The sequence below is a fragment of the Gopherus evgoodei genome, chromosome 6 (genome assembly GCF_007399415.2).
Source record: "Gopherus evgoodei ecotype Sinaloan lineage chromosome 6, rGopEvg1_v1.p, whole genome shotgun sequence".
Classification (NCBI taxonomy): Eukaryota; Metazoa; Chordata; order Testudines; family Testudinidae; genus Gopherus; species Gopherus evgoodei.
In genome coordinates this window covers 133999661-134016234 of record NC_044327.1, presented here as the reverse complement: position 1 = coordinate 134016234, position 16574 = coordinate 133999661, and the positions used below count along the sequence as shown (strand labels likewise).

The following is a 16574-nucleotide window of genomic DNA, read 5'->3' as shown; positions in this document are numbered from 1 at the left end:
CTGCCCTTGCGCCGCGAGTCCGCTCATTGGTCAATTGGGGCTCGCTCGGGCCCCCATTGGCCGGAAATTATGTCACCCAGACAGCACCGAAGAGCCGCCTCCAGTCCGCTCGTGAGTGACGGGTGCGCTGGAGGGGGCGGGGCTGAGGGGGTGAGTGACAGAGGTGCAGGAGGGGGCGTGACCAAGGGGTGTGAGTGATGAGTGCAGTGGTGGGAGAGGGGCCAAGGGGTGTGAGTGACAGAGGTGCAGGAGGGGGCGGGGCTGAGGGGGTGAGTGACAGAGGTGCAGGAGGGGGCAGGGCTGAGGGGGTGAGTGACAGAGGTGCAGGAGGGGGCGTGACCAAGGGGTGTGAGCAATGGGTGCAGTGGTGGGAGAGGGGCCGAGGGGTGTGAGTGACAGAGGTGCAGGAGGGCGGGGCTGAGGGGGTGAGTGACAGAGGTGCAGGAGGGGGCAGGGCTGAGGGGGTGAGTGACAGAGGTGCAGGAGGGGGCGTGACCAAGGGGTGTGAGTGATGAGTGCAGTGGTGGGAGAGGGGCCGAGGGGTGTGAGTGACAGAGGTGCAGGAGGGGGCGGGGCTGAGGGGGTGAGTGACAGAGGTGCAGGAGGGGGCGTGACCAAGGGGTGTGAGTGATGAGTGCAGTGGTGGGAGAGGGGCCGAGGGGTGTGAGTGACAGAGGTGCAGGAGGGCGGGGCTGAGGGGGTGAGTGACAGAGGTGCAGGAGGGGGCGTGACCAAGGGGTGTGAGTGATGAGTGCAGTGGTGGGGGAGGGGCCGAGGGGTGTGAGTGACAGAGGTGCAGGAGGGGCGGGGCTGAGGGGGTGAGTGACAGAGGTGCAGGAGGGGGCAGGGCTGAGGGGGTGAGTGACAGAGGTGCAGGAGGGGGCGTGACCAAGGGGTGTGAGCAATGGGTGCAGTGGTGGGGGAGGGGCCAAGGGGTGTGAGCAATGGGTGCAGTGGTGGGGGAGGGGCCAAGGGGTGTGAGCAATGGGTGCAGTGGTGGGGGAGGGGCCAAGGGGTGTGAGCAATGGGTGCAGTGGTGGGAGAAGGGCTGAGGGGTGTGAGTGACAGAGGTGCAGGAGGGGCGGGGCTGAGGGGGTGAGTGACAGAGGTGCAGGAGGGGGCATGACCGAAGGGTGTGAGCAATGGGTGCAGTGGTGGGAGAGGGGCCGAGGGGTGTGAGTGACAGAGGTGCAGGAGGGGCAGGGCCAAGCAGTGTGTGTGATGGGGGTGGTAGAGTGGCTTGGCCCATCAGTCAGGGGCGCGACACAGTCTGTGATGCTTGGGCAAGAGGGCTCAATCCCCACCCCAGTCTTCCCAGCAGGGTCAGAGTTGCCGAGGCAGAGGGAGCAGGAGGAATCCATATTGTCACAGACGTCCCCCAGCACTGCAGAGCCCCTAGCCCCTCTGGGCTGGGCAGTGGTGACAGACGGACCCAGGGCCCATGAAGTAGCATCGATTGGCATCGTTACCAATGGAAGGGAAGTAAGGTGTAAATGCTTGACTGTGAGGGGAATTAACTGTAGGACAATTTACCAAGAGCCACGGGGGATTCTCCATCACAGACAGCTTCAAACCAAGATGGGCTCTGCTCCAAGAATTACTCTGGGGCAGTTCCCAGGGCTGTGCTATACAGGGGGTCAGACTAGTCCTAGGGCCTGTGCTGTACAGGGGTCAGACTAGGGGATGACAATGGTCCTTCTGGACTTGCACTCTGTGAATCTCTGACATGATGAAGGGACACAATAGCAAGATGCAGAACAATGAAGGAAAGAGGAGGGAGATTGGGCACTATCATACACCTAGCTCATAGCACGGGGACAAGGGGGATCGGGCACTGCTGTTCACCCTGCTCCTTTCACAGGGAGAAAGGGGATCAGGCACTGCCATTCACTCTGCTCATGTCGGAAGGACAAGGAGGATCAGGCACTGCTGTTCACCCTGCTGGTTTCATGGGGACAAGGGGGATCAGGCACTGCCATTCACTCTGCTCATATCAGAAGGCCAAGGGGGATCAGGAACTGCTCTTCACCCTGCTGGTCTCATGGGGACAACGGGGATCAGGCACTGCTCTTCACCCTGCTTGTCTCATGGGGACAAGGGGGATCAGGCACTGCCATTCACTCTGCTCATATCGGAAGGCCAAGGGGGATCAGGAACTGCTCTTCACCCTGCTGGTCTCATGGGGACAAGGGGGAATCAGGCACTGCCATTCACTCTGCTCATATCAGAAGGACAAGGGGGAGCAGGTTGCAGGCCCACTAGTGAAGCTCTATGGGCAGCTGCACTGTGCAGTCAGTGTTGACTGCTTGGAGGGGAGACAGGGTGATGAAAAGCCGGCCCAGGCAGGGTGGGGATAGGGCCTGGGGCTGAGCCCAGCAAGTGTGGGATGGCTGGGAACTCTTGGGCTGGGCTGGAACATTGTGGGGCAGCCCATGGGGAGTGATGGGAGCTGGCTGGGCAGGCTGGCACAGTGATGGTGTGGTGACCTGGCAAGGCTCAGCTAGCTGTGAGCAGAGGCAGAGGGGAACCAAGACAAAAGGGGTCATTTTAAATGTTTAGATCTTTATAAGGCAGAAGCCCAAGAGCATAAATAATACAGAAAATTACCAAGGACTCACCACGGATACTAATAAACTAGAGGTTACCAACTCACTAAGCTTTGGGAGCGTGCCATTAGCACCACATGCATTGTTATTAACAAGAACAAAAGAGATATATTAGGTCACTTCAGCGAAGAATCAGCTTGTCTTCTTGTCGGTAAGTCCAGATCCACTCTTGTCCTGTTCTTTGCTTCTCTCCCGCTGGAAGTGATCCTTTGATTCGCTGTTCCTGGGCTGTACCTCGCTGCACCGAGTGTATCACAAGCGGGGGTTTGTCCATTAGTCACCTTGGAACTGTGTTCCGTCAGCAGACGTTCAAACAGTCGTTCTCTCCCTTCAAGTACTTGGGGGGGCTTCTCGCTTACTGTTCTCAGGATCTGCTTTCCTCTATCATAGCTTTTTTATCACTTCCCTTTTTTACCAATCATATTTTCTTTCAGTCTTTCCCCTTGATACTTGCTCTCCGGTGCAGCTGTAGATCTTACTTCCCTCTACTTCCCTTCTCTAACAACTACTGCTATACATAAATAGTGTATTTTTTTCTGCTTCTCCTACCAGAAGTCAGGGGCTGGCCTTATTGGGTGGAGCAGGACAAGGCAGGGCAGGGGCTGGCCATGCTGTGTGGGGCAGGGTAGAGGCTGCCTGGGATGGGCAGGATGAAGCGTGGCAGAGGCTGGCTGTGCTGGGTGGGATGGGACAGGACAAGGCACTAGATAGGGAGGGCTCTCAGTTACTACAGAGAATTCTTTCCCAGGTACCTTGCCCATAGGCTCGGGGTCTAACTGATCATATTTGTGGTCAGGAAGGAATTTTCCCCCAAGTCAGACTGGCAGATTTTTCACTTTCCTCTGCAGCATGGGGCATGGGTCACTTGCTGGTTTGAACTAGAGAATATGGTAAATTCTCAGTAACTTGACGTCTTTAAACCATGAATTGAGGACTTCAGTATCTCAGCCAGATTAGGGGTCTATTTCAGGAGTGGGTGGGTGAGGTTCTGTGGCCTGCGATGTGCAGGAGGTCAGACTAGATGATCATTATGGTCCCTTCTGACCTTAAAGTCTATGAGTCTAAAGCAGGGCAGGGGCTGGCTGTGCTGAGAGGGAGGGGCAGGACAAAGTGGGGCAGGAACTGGTTCCCTGGCTCCCAATCCTGCTGGAAAGGTATAACAGGTGGGGTTCTGCAGGGGTCTGTTTTGGGAATGTCTCTGTTCAATATCTTCATCAACGACTTAGATGTTGGCATAGAAAGTACGCTTATTAAGTTTGCAGATGATGCCAAACTGGGAGGGATTGCAACTGCTTTGGAGGACAGGGTCAAAATTCAAAATGATCTGGACAAATTGGAGAAATGGTCTGAGGTAAACCGGATGAAGTTCAATAAAGACAAATGCAAAGTGCTCCACTTAGGGAGGAACAATCAGTTTCACACATACAGAATGGGAAGAGACTGTCTAGGAAGGAGTATGGCAGAAAGAGACGTAGGGGTCATAGTGGACCACAAGCTAAATATGAGTCAACAGTGTGATACTGTTGCAAAAAAAGCAAATGTGATTCTGGGATGCATTAACAGGTGTGTTGTAAATGTTAATCCTTCTGCCCCTCTGAGTTGGCAGCAACAAGGGCCGGGTTCAGTATCCAGGGGTTCCGTTTCAGTAACACTATGCATAACCGGCTCGAGCCCGCACCCAGTGAGCTGGGACACTCACATACCACACCCCCGTGGGCGCCTCTAGGAGGCAACACTTCGCCTCTCACAAGCACGGAGTCTGAGTGTAGCAAAATCTTTTTAATAAAGGAAGGAATCAATGAGGCATCCCACTGGAGAAACACCACAAACAGGGTTATAACACAAACCATAAACAAAACCCACCTCCAAGTACGTTTGGCAATGTCCTTTTTCCCCTTAGGGTTTTAAGTCCAATCACCCCAAAGTCCAACAACCCAAAAGTCTCTGGTCAATGCCACCCCAGAGTTCGAGAGTTTATCTGTAGAGGTCCCTCCCCCTAGCCTGGGTAGAAAGGGGCAACTTATGTGGTCCGGGGCCAACTGCCCTGCCTCTCCGAGGGTTCTGCTTCCGCCTTCTCCATGAACTGCTCCGCTTTACCAGCCGCTCCACGCTGCTCCTCCAGCCGTCCTCAGAAACTGCTCCGCTCCACCAGCTGCTCTGCTCCATGAGCTGCTCCAGTTCTCCTTGCAAACTGCTCGGCTCCGCTCGCTCTGTGGGCCACTCCACCCGTCCCACAGCTACTCTGCTCTGCCAGCCGCTCTGCTGCCACCAGCTGTCCCATGATCTGCTCCAGCCATGTTCCACAGTGTAGCTTCAGGCTCCCCCACTAGTTAGCACAGTACTCAGTGCTCTCAGCTCAGTCATTTCAGCTCTTTAGTGATCTCAGCTCTTAGTAGGGGAGCCCCAGTGCTAGTGCACCATAAGCCCAAAGTGAGTTCAGCTCAGTAGCCTGTATGTAGATTCTTGAGGGAATAAAAAAATCAACTCTGACATTCTACAGTGGAGAGGGTGGAACTGGTGCTTCTGGCTCCACAAGGAGACTGCACCACCAGGCACAGATATCTGTCCCCAGCCTCTCTCAATTCGCTGGGTTTTGGAACCCATGTCCCTTGTCTAGCAAGTACCACCCAACTGAGGTTGAGTCATTTGTCACCAAGCAGTCTCACAGCTCGGCAGCCTGAGATGGGGTAGGCGTGCCTATGCAAATACACTCTCTGAAATTCTTTCCACCAGATGTCAGGGTAGAGCTTATCCTGACTCTGCTTACATAAACAAGACACGAGAAGTCATTCTTCCGCTTTACTCTGCGCTGGTTAGGCCTCAATTGGAGTATTGTGTCCAGTTGTGGGCACCGCATTTCAGGAAAGATGTGGAGAAATTGGAGAGGGTCCAGAGAAGAGCAACAAGAATGATTAAAGGTCTTGAGAACATGACCTATGAAGGAAGGCTGAAGGAATTGGGTTTGTTTAGTTTGAAAAAGAGAAGACTGAGAGGGGACATGATAGCAGTTTTCAGGTATCTAAAAGGGTGTCATAAGGAGGAGGGAGAAAACTTGTTCACCTTAGCCTCCAATGATAGAACAAGAAGCAATGGGCTTAAACTGCAGCAAGGGAGGTTTAGGTTGGACATTAGGAAAAAGTTCCTAACTGTCAGGGTAGTTAAACACTGGAATAAATTGCCTAGGGAGGTTGTGGAATCTCCATCTCTGGAGATATTTAAGAGTAGGTTAGATAAATGTCTATTAGGGATGGTCTAGACAGTATTTGGTCCTGCCATGTGGGCAGGGAACTGGACTCATAGACTCTAGGACTGGAAGGGACCTCGAGAGGTCATCGAGTCCAGTCCCCTGCCCTCATGGCAGGACCAAATACTGTCTAGACCATCCCTAATAGACACTTATCTAACCTACTCTTAAATATCTCCAGAGATGGAGATTCCACAACTTCCCTAACTTCGATGACCTCTCAAGGTCCCTTCCAGTCCTAGAGTCTATGAGTCTATGCTGGGCAGGACAGGGTGGGAGTAGCCATGCTGGGTGGTGCAGGGCGGGTTGGGTGGAGCACAAGAGGCGGGGCTGGGAGGGGCTGGGTGGGGTGAGAAGGGCGGGGCTGGGCAGGGTGGGAGAGGCAGAGCGGGGGCAGGCTGTGCAGGTTGGGGTGGGCAGGGTGGGGCTGGGCGAGGTGGGGCAGGGGCAGGCTGTGTGGGGTGAGAGGGGCTGGGTGGGGTGAGCTGGGTGGAGCGGGGCGGGGTAGGGTGGGGGTAGGCTGTGCGGGGTGGCGCTGGCTGGGATGGTGCGGGGCAAGGTGGGGCAGGGTGGTATGAGCTGGGTGGGGCAGGTTGTGCAGGGTGGGGTGGGGCAGGACAGGGTGGGATGGGATGGGTGAGGTGGGGCAGGGACGGGGTGAGTCAGGCTGTGCGAGATGGGGTAGGATGGGGTGGGGTGATCTGGGTGGGGCGGGGTGGGGGCAGGCTGTGCAGGGCAGGGATGGGGTGGGAGGGACTGAGTGGGGTGGGGTGGGTGGGGCTGGGAGAGGTGGGATGGGGGCAGCCTGTGCAGGGTGGGCTCGGCGGGGCTGGGTGGGGTGGGGTGAGCTGGGTGAGGTGGGGTCGGGCAGGGTGGGGGCGGGGTGGGAGGGGCTGGGCGAGGTGGGGGAGTGAGCTGGGCAGGGTGGGCTGTGCGAGGTGGGGTAGGGTGGGGTGGGGTGATCCGGGTGCGGCGGGGTGGGGGCAGGCTGTGCATGGCAGGGATGGGGTGGGTGGGCTGAGATGGGTGGGCTGGGGCGAGGTGGGGTGGGGGCAGCCTGTGCAGGTGGGCTCGGCGGGGCTGGGCAGGGTGGGGGCAGGGTGGGAGAGTGAGCTGGGCAAGGTGGGGCAGGGCGGGGGCAGGCTGTGCAGAGTGGGCTGGGTGGGGCTAGGTGAGGTGGGGGCAGGCTGTGCAGGGCAGGGATGGGGTGGGAGGAACAGAGTGGGGTGGGGTGGGTGAGGCAGGGTGGGCAGGGGGAGGTGAAAGGGGTGAGGGTAGGGCGGGGTCTCTTGAGGGTTTTTGGGACACAACCAATGGGGGCGCCGCGGCTCCTGCCTGCAGGGTCCTGTCCAGCCCTAGGTGCACCCGGCGCTAGGACCCCGTCGCCTCCGCGAGGGCGGGTCTGTGGCGCTGCCTGGTCCCACTCCTGCTGGGCGGGGTCTTGCCCACAACCAAGATGGCGCCTGGTTGGCCTCACTCTGGGGTGGGACGTGGCGGTGCGAGTGCGCCGGCGCGGCGCTACCACAGAGCGTCAGCACAGAGCGTCTCGCCAAGGGCGGGGGGCGTCGCTCCGTCTTTCCCTCCCAGCGAGTCTCGGCCGGAGCAGCGCCGCAGCGGGACCCGGCTGGCGCCCCAGGTAGGCCCGGGCGGGGTCCGGCCCGGGGGCGGGGGCTGGTGCGCGGCAGCCTGAGAGGGAGGCCAGGCGGGGCGAGAGGGAAGCTGGTCTGGGGGGAGGCCAGGCGCGGGTGGGGGGGAGGCCAGGCGCGGGTGGGGGGGTGGGTGGGTTGGTTGAGGGGAGGCCAGGGCGCGGGTGGGGGGGGTGGGGGGTTGGCTGGGGGGAGGCAGGCGCGGGTGGGTGGGTTGGTTGGGGGAAAGCCAGGCGCGGGTGGGGGGGTCGGTTGGTTGGGGGGGAGGCCAGGCGCGGGTGGGGGGTGGTTGGGTTGGTTGGGGAGAAGGCCAGGCGCGGGTGGGGGGGTGGGTGGGTTGGGGGGGAGGCCAGGCGCGGGTGGGGGGTGGGTGGGTTGGTTGGGGAGAAGGCCAGGCGCGGGTGGGGGGGGTGGGTTGGTTGGGGGGAGGCCAGGCGCGGGTGGGGGGGGAGGCAGGCGCGGGTGGGGGGGTGGGTGGGTTGGTTGTGGGGGAGGCCAGGCGCGGGTGGGGGGGTGGGTGGGTTGGTTGGGGGGGAGGCCAGGCGCGGGTGGGGGGGAGGCCAGGCGCGGGTGGTGTGTGTGCCCGACGCGAGGTTTGCAGAGCGCAGGCGACACGCGTTGCAGGGGGATGATAAATCAGTGACACTGCGAGCCCTGAGACCAGCTGACTCAGTAACTTGCGGGCGGAGAGGACGGGAGCTGCTGTGGGAGAAGGCGAGGTACCCTGCTGCTGACCCCTAAGCTGCTTTTCCCTGCTGTTGCTCCCAGACTACCTGTCTGCCAGGCTGTGTCACTAACGAATTTCCCAGCCTGGTGGCTGGGATTGGCTCGTTTTACTGACACAGCACAGTGGGACAAATGCCTTCAGCAGATACCATCCTCCCTGCCTGTCATGTCTGCTTCTGGACTTCCCCCGAAACTCTGACAGTTGCTTGAACACTGAGCAAAGGGGCCTCTGGCCCCAGTGTGGAGATGGGCTCCTATGCCGCCTCTTCCTCTCCGCCGCCCGCTGTATGCACTTATTACTCCTTGGAAGTTGAAGCTGTTGCTTCCTGTTTCAGCTTCTCAGCCATAGCTTGCTGCTTTCTCCCTGTGGGATGAGCAGGCAGCTGTAGCATGAAGTTTCTCTGCGTTTCAACCCAGCCCTTCCTCAGTGATGGCTCTGCTCAGTTGCTCAGACTGAGTCCAGTTCTCTTGCCATCTGTTAATTACAGTAACATTTGCATTAGCAGGCCTTGCTGCAGGATGTAGTGGTTAGTAGGAAACTTGCAAAAGCTGAAATCTCAAGCCTCTTCAGTTTCTGCAGAATCTGAGCTTTCATTTAACACCCCCCCCCCGCCCCCAACATACACATTCTAGCCCGTCTCCATATGCACTTGGGTGCCTGAGACTGCCTCTGATGGTTCCCCAAGCAGGCAGCCTCAGAGTGAGATTAACAAAGCCCAGGGCAGTTTCAGGGCTGCTCTTTGGGTTCCCATGGACAGGGGTCAGCTGGCGAGTAAGTTGATAGCTCTGGCTGTGCCACTCAGGCTTCCCCAACCAGCAGTGTGATAGTGGTATCTGCAGTGAGGGGGACCCAGGAATGGAGGCTGGGGGAATAGCAGAGTAGTGGGGATGTCCCCTTGGAGCAGCCAGTTGGCGGGGGGAGGGGGGTACAGCTCCTTTCTGTCAGGAGCTGGTGGTGAGGAGGAGGGGGGCTTTGAGCTGATCAGTCCCCTTCTAGCCAGAGATGAATCTGAAAGCTGCTTCCAGATAGAGTCCAGCTGTAACGTGCTAGGACTCACTGCACCTGGGGCAAGGGGTTGTGCTCTTACACCTTTCCTTGTTGGTGTCTCCGTGGATCTGTTAGCCCTGTGGAATAACTTTGTTGCTGGCTTCCCTCAATTGTGCAGCCTGTCCCTCTCTGTCTGGCTGCAGTAGTGGCAGTGTTGGGTTGGTGGCAGGGCTTTGGAGCAGAGCAGAGCTGGAGCGCGGAGCAGCTCTGGAGCAGTGGAGCTGCAGGTTTTTGCCTGGAGCTGGCCTGGAGCCAGAGCACAGCTCCAAAGCCCTGTTTATGGGCGTCCCTTCTGTGTCAGGTTCTTGCAGGGGCCATGCTCCTGGGGGGCCTACCAGACTGCTGAATCTGCTGTCCAGGGAAAGGCCAAGGCTTCTGTCCTGAGCTGTAGGAGGAGGACTGGGGTTTATTCCCCCTCCCTGTCTGGTTCCTGCTCTGCTGCTGTCCGGGCTGGGCTGAGTCAGGCTTTGCTGACTGTTACTCAGGCTGGAGGAGCTGAGGCTATGAGGAGCTGAACTCTGATTGTGTGCACTGAGGTGGGGTGGGGCTTGCTGCCTCCTGCCAGGAAATGCAACACAGAGGCTGCCTCATTCATGTGTCTGCAGCTCCCGCTAGAGCTCAGTAACACCCCTCTCCCCAACTCCCCCCCGCCCCACATCCCTCTTCTGGGAGCACAGTCCAGGGGGCAGCAGAAGTTACCCTCTCCTCCCTGTACAGGCTTCTGCACAGGCTTGTGAAGGCAGCTCTACTGGAAGTGTTGCCCGCAACTTCTGTCTCCCTCATGCTGCTGATTCCATGCCTGTAGGGCAGGGTTTTGTGGAACAGGTTTGTCTGCTGCAGCGGTGCCAGAAGAGGAGGGGATAGGGCAGCTGAAATGGCCTGGGAGGTGATAGCTGTCCTCAGAGGGAGTCCTGCAGCTTGCATGAGCATGCACAATGTGGATGCTTAGGGGAGGCTCCTTTGGGGTGTGTGTGGGGGGAATGGGAGCAGAGTTCTGGGGAAACTCGTACTAACTTTGGCATGCAAAGTGCAGAACCCTTCCCAGAGCTGCTGGCAGTAGGAGAGTGTGTGGGCAGGTTGTGGCGGGGCACTGTGTCTCAAGGAATGTCTTAACATTAATGCCCATTGCATGTGGGGAGATGACTGTCCCCTGCTTCTCTGGGGCATTTAGCTGAGAACTGGATACTGGATGCTGTGTATGTATTTGTGTCCTGACCCAGCTTTTATCTGTTGGATGGGAACACTGGGTTGCCTTTCTGTCTCGGTTCCCCTGCTGGCTGAGTTGAAGCTGCTGCTGCAGCTCTCTGGGGTGAGGCCTGGGTGTGTGGTACTTCGGGTCCACTCTAATGATGTGTGCAGTGGGTTGCTGATGGTCTCCAGCATGTGTGGGTGGGGGGTGTATGCATGCTGTGGGGAGGGGCGTTGCCTGGTTCAGCTGGGCCAATCTCGGAAACAGTGCCTGGGTCACTTTGCCCTCCAATTCTGCACCTTTTCTTGTTAGGGGGCATCATTTCTGAACGACCCTTGAGTACTCAGGGAGGGAGCAGTGGCTTTTTTCCTGGGAGGGGTGTAGAGTAAGGAGAAGTGGTGTGGGAACATGGTTACGAAGGTGGTAATGGGTTATGTGCTGGCTCTGGGGGTACCTCTGCCTCTTCATCCCTGGACTCAGCCCCAGCTGGTCGTTGTTCTGAGCACTTGAGTGATGTAACTGTTTCTGGCTAAATATGTGATTAATGGATGTGCATGAATGATCTAATTGGGCAGCGGGGCCAGGCAGCTGTGGTGAGCTAGGCACTTTCCATCTTTAGTAATTCTCGTGCCCTGTGACTTTTCCTCCAGGTTCCTCGCTCCCTCCCCCGAGTTCATAGCTCTGCACTGGATAAGGCTTCCTGGGCACATTCCAGATGCTGAGCTGTAAAACCACTGGGGTTTACTCCACACCTCCTAGGAAAACTCTCGCCTGCAGGTATCTCCTGGTGACAGGCTGGATGGCCTGCAGTGTTTGGTCTGCAGCCATGTTTCCCCCTCCCTGTGGCGTGCCTGGCCTGCTGCTGGCATGGATAAATTGGGTCACTGAGCTAATGAACCTGTATCTTTCTGAGCACTGTCATCACTTCCTGCCAGGGATTGCAGAGTGGGGACTTTAATGGGGCACCCACTTCCCGTAGGGCTTTAGTACTGGAGCGAGTTCATCCTGAATCCATCCCTGCTGGCAAGTGTCTCATCTTGGGCACTGATTTCTTCCGCCATAGGGACTCCACACCCTCTCTTGGCAGCAGTACGCTTCTGAGAGATACAGAGTTTCTTTGCTGAAGGCAGCTTCCTTGGCTGCATCAGCTGGTGACTCCCTGGAGATGTCCCAGGGCCCCTGGGGCTGCTCTCTCAGTGGTGAGGTAGGGAAACTGATCTCTGCACAAAGAGCAGTGGGGAGGGACCCAGACTGCCCTGGAGAGACTGTGGGGTGGGTCCCTGTTGTACAGAGCCCCCAAGGGACAGCATCTCCTCTACACGCTGCTGTTTCGGTGGAGGTGGGGTGAGAGGGTTTGGTGATGAATTGAGACATAAAACTTAACTGTAGGAATCTTCCTGAAAGGAAGGTGGTTGGTGCCCCAAACTGAGGAGCCAGTTACGCCTCCCAAATGTGCTCTTATAGCCTTGATTTGCTGCACAGGATTTGACAGGGTCCCTAGTTTATTACAGTTACTCATAGACTTTAGGGTCAGAAGGGACCAATATGACCATCTAGTCTGACCTCCTGCACAAAGCAGGCCACAGAACCTCACCCATCCACTTCTATAACAAACCCTAACCTATGTCCGAGTTACTGGAGTCTTCAAATTGTGTTTTGAAGACCTCAAGCTGCAGAGAATCCACCAGCAAGCGACCCGTGCCCCATGCTGCAGAGGAAGGCAAAAAACCTCCAGGGCCTCTGCCAATCTGCCCCAGAGGAAAATTCCTTCCTGACCCCAAATATGGCGATCAGCTAAACCCTGAGCATGTGGGCAAGACTCACCAGCCAGCACTCAGGAAAGAATTCTCTGCAGTAACTCAGATCCCATCACATCCAACATCATACCGTGAATGACAGACCCTGGGCCCAGGTGATGTGCATCTCAAAGGAAAGGCCTGAGGTTGTCAAAGTGGTGGATGTTATTTCCATGTGGGAGGGCCAGGGCAGACATGTCCATCTGTCGCTAACCAGCCCCTGCCCAGGAAGATGCTGGCTGGAATAGCAAAGGCAAACTTGCAAACATTTGCTCTTCTCTGTTGTACATGGATGTGGTCAGCCAGCTGCTATCACCCTGCTCAAAGTCCCCAGAACTGCTGTCACACCTAGGCACAATCTGCTTCCCCAGCTCCCTCAGGGCACTCGGTAAAGCTGGCCTTGCAGGGGCCCCCTGTGCTATTTCAGGCATCCTGCACTGGCAGTTACGGGGAAGCTACCAGGGTTACAGCTCTACTGGTGGGAGTGTAAGCGCTAATGGGAATAACAGGCGTTTTTACCAATCCAAGCAGCATCAGGCAGTGTGGTGATAAACGCTGGTGTACACGGGCATGCCCACTATTCCTAGCACCAGGGCTAGTGCAGAAATGGGAGAGGGGCTCTCTGCATCACTGCATACTGGTGAAATTGAGTGAGCTGACTGCTATCCAGGGCAAGGCACGTTCAGCATGGTCACTTAGGAAATGACTACGCTGCAATCGGAGGTGCTTTTGTAGCACATGTAGGCATACCTGAGCTAGCTGTCATCTCAGTATCACCAGTACTAATACCAGCATGCACTTCGGGGTGAGCTAGCCACTGGAGTAAGTACCCAGGGTCATGGGTGGGCTTGCGCTGAACTCCGTGCTGCTGAAACTTCACTGCTGTTAGTATTCAGGGCAGCTAGCTTCAAGCCAGTTTGCGTGTGTCTACATGTGCTGCATTCATACCTCCCATCGCAGCATAGGCAATCCCTAGTTCAGGGCTTCATTGTGACTATGCTGACTGGTTAGTCCTGGTCAACATCATGAGAGTTTGTGATGGAGCATGCCACACCAGAGTGTACACCATTTGAATTGAATTTAGTGATCACATGTTCAGAGAGGGTGCATGCAATTAGTTTAATTCCCAGCTGCTGAGATTTGGTGCATCACTATTTACATCTTCCAGGCAGGCTCTGTTCAGCTGGTTTGCACAGTGATCCTGAGTGTGATGGAGATGAGGGAAGGATGAGCTTCCAACACCGCCCATAGCTATAGCTTGTCGTGGCACCAAGCATCTCTAGAGGTTCCTAGCCCCAGCAGGAGAAGCACCTTTGGCTCTTGTGCCAGGACTCAAGGATGTCTGCGCTTCCTGGTGCATTTTCCAAATAGCCACTCAGCCCTTTGCACAAATATCCAGATGGAAACTGGATTCCATGTGCACTTTGAAAATTGCACTTTGGGGATGGAGATCCTAGTTTTGGAGGGGGTTCAGCCTAACAGATCAGCCACCAAAACAAGGGCTGGAATGAAGGGACTCCCATTGCTGTTCACCTCAGTGTCACCTCCACCTGACTGTCTGGAGCTCACATCTACCCTGCTGTGGGATCAGAACAAAGGCCCTGCTTGCTCCTGTGAGACTGAGGGCTGCACTGAGCATGTTTGACAGCTGCTTCCCCTCTGGTAAAGTCTTGAGAAGCTATTATCCTTCCTCTGCAGGACTGTCAAGGAGAGCAGCCTGCCCCTACTTCTGACATGCAGGGGGTCCAGAGCTCCCTAGATAGTCCCATCTTGGCTACACATTGTTACGCAAGCCCATACAGTCAGCACTTGTGGGCCCGTGCTGGTGGTGCCCATTCCCTCGTGGAAATGCAGCAGGAACCAGAAGAGTGGGGAGGAGGGAGGCTGATGGCACAAACCTGAAGAAATTCAGCCTGTTACTAGGGAAGCCTCCGCGGCTGCTAGAGAGAGGCTCAGCCCCAAGCCTGCTGAAGATGAGGAGAGGGCCTGTTGTTGGGCTAAGGGCCTTCCCAGGGTGGTCAGGTATCTTGCTAGTGCCATGAGTTGAGAGTCACAAGTGTGAAATCCAGGGATGGCAGTGGCAGCAGGTCTGTGTCTGGGATGGGAAGGGTTAATTTCCATAAAGAACAATAGCAGCATCTGTGTGGGCACTCAGCAGGATACAGCGTGACATCCGACATGGGTGCGCAGGCTGGCCTAACCCAGGGTCAGGAGGAAGTAGCACACAGCTGCATGTCAGAGGGACAGCCTTCCTCAGAAGCCCTCCACCGCTCTTGGTGCTAGGCTGGCCATAGGTCTAATCCTGTGTGGCAGGTCCCGTCGCGTGGATGGATGCAGCCTCAGGTGGTGGTGGAAAGTGAAGAGTCTCACCCTTTGGTTGAAGACCACCTAGGTGCTCTGATCCTGGTGAGGCTGGGGTCTCACACATGGGCCATGGGCAGGGAGAGCCTGGACTCCCACCTCTGGCTCAGAAATGCCATCTTGGGGAAGCAGGATGCAGAAAGGTCCATGTTGCTCTTGGTCCCAGATGGAGATGGCAGCTGTTATAAATACGCAGTCAGTTGTCTGTTGTGGCTTTGATCCCCCATTCCCTAGTAAGTGGAGTTGGCCTGATGAGAAGAGCAAGGAGAACCTGGGAGGTGGGGCTCAGGTGGGAAGGGTCTTGTCTTACCTTCAGGGCTGCTCTAATGGGACATCCGTTTGGGGCTCAGGCTGCTCTTGGTGTTCGCTTTTCTTGGGGTCTGACATACTCTGCTGTTTGGAGCCAATTCATAGAATCATAGGATTAGGGGTGTAAGACGCCTCAGGAGGTCATCTCGTCCCACCCCCTGCTCAAAGCAGGGCCAACTCCAAATCAATTACAGCTGCCGAGCTCCGCAGGAGGCACACTTCTGTCCTGTGCATGGTGCACTGGCACCTTGAGGGTTATTTATAGCTAGCACTGTCAGTGCCCCTTTCCCAGCCTGGCAGCGTTTCTGTTTGGGCCTTTGGAGGGCTGGGGGCTTGAGGGAAGGTGGCTGCAGGGAGGAGGGTGCCAGAAGCAGGTCATTTTGAATATGATCTAAACGCTCTAAGTGATCTGGGTATTCTGCAGGACGCTCACCATTCTTTGTGGGTATTTTGCTAGCACCAGCAGAGTCATCTTCTCCTGCTTGTGAGGTACTAGCCTTGTGACTGGCCCAAGGTCACACCAGGAGTCCGTAGCAGAGCCTGGTGTAGGACCCCAATTTCTGGGCTCTGCTCCAGTGCCCTGGCTCTGCTACCTGAGTGCCAGTCTTCTCCCCCACCCCTCTGCTTTGAAGCTGGGGGAAGGAGGGGACATTAGAACTTCCCTTCCCTTTGCCTAGCTACAGGACAGGATTTCTGGCTGTGGAGAGCCAAACTTGCTGGATTCCTGCCCTGCCGAGGCCAGGGGGCAGGGGCTGGCTCTCAGTGCAGGGTCAGGGGCTGGGATTCTTCCACAGCGGGAGCCAGGCTGGCCTTCCCTGCAGCCATGTCTCCTCCCTGGTCTTGGCGTGCAAGGGGGGACTGGAGTTGCCGCAGGACTGGCCTGGCGGTGGGGCTGGCTGGAGCTCTGACAGCCCAGGACAAAAGGCTGATTGTGCCCAGAGGAGAGAGCACGTAACTCCAGTTCTCCCCCATCAGCTGGGGTGTGTCTGTCACGCTTGTGGTCTGAAGTAGGTGCTCTGGCCAGAGCTGGTGTCACCCCGGACAGAATGCAAATGTAACCCAGAAAAAGGGGAAATGCAGTGCTGGTTCCTGTGCTGCAGTCACAGGGCGAAAAGGCTGTGAGCTGTCCTGCACCCACAGCCTGTGACGGTGCTGGCTGCTCCCATGGGCCTTTTTTAGAGACTGATGGACAGTTGAGGGGGCATCCTTCTAAAGAACAAGCCTGTCCCTGCCTGGGTGTGAGGAGCAGAGTGCCTCATGGAGAGCCCAGGAACCTGCCCCACCTTGCCATGGGATGTCTGGGTGGGGCACTTAGAGGGCATTTTTGACTCTGTTCCTTCTGTAATTCATCTCATGACTTTCCAGTTCCGCTCTGCTGTCTCCTCTCTGTCCCCTGCCATGACGCCTTGCTCAGTGAGCTCCCTGGGGCCTGGCTGCCTATCCAGTGGCTGTTTCCTTGGCCCTTTAAATCCGCCCAGCAGGATGTTTAAATGCTTGGACTATGGCTTCATCGCTGTCTGTTAATTCCATATTTGGTAGCAGTCATTGTTTACTCCTTGTCTCCTCTCCCCCTTTCTTGTCCTTGCTGGGGAAGGGAGTAGGGGGAGGGAACATTTTTTCAGAGTCATTAATGTTGGTGAGTCGGCTGG

General features: G+C 56.7%; 1 protein-coding gene across 1 annotated transcript in view; it reads left to right on the top strand.

Moving 5' to 3' along the window:
• The first annotated feature begins 7300 nt into the window (after nucleotides 1–7300).
• Nucleotides 7301–16574, top strand: part of LOC115653160 (talin-1-like) — a 125189-nt gene continuing 115915 nt past the window's right edge. The window contains exon 1 of the mRNA XM_030565986.1: nucleotides 7301–7486. The gene's annotated coding sequence lies outside the window, so the exon portion shown is untranslated. The remainder of the gene's footprint in view (nucleotides 7487–16574) is intronic.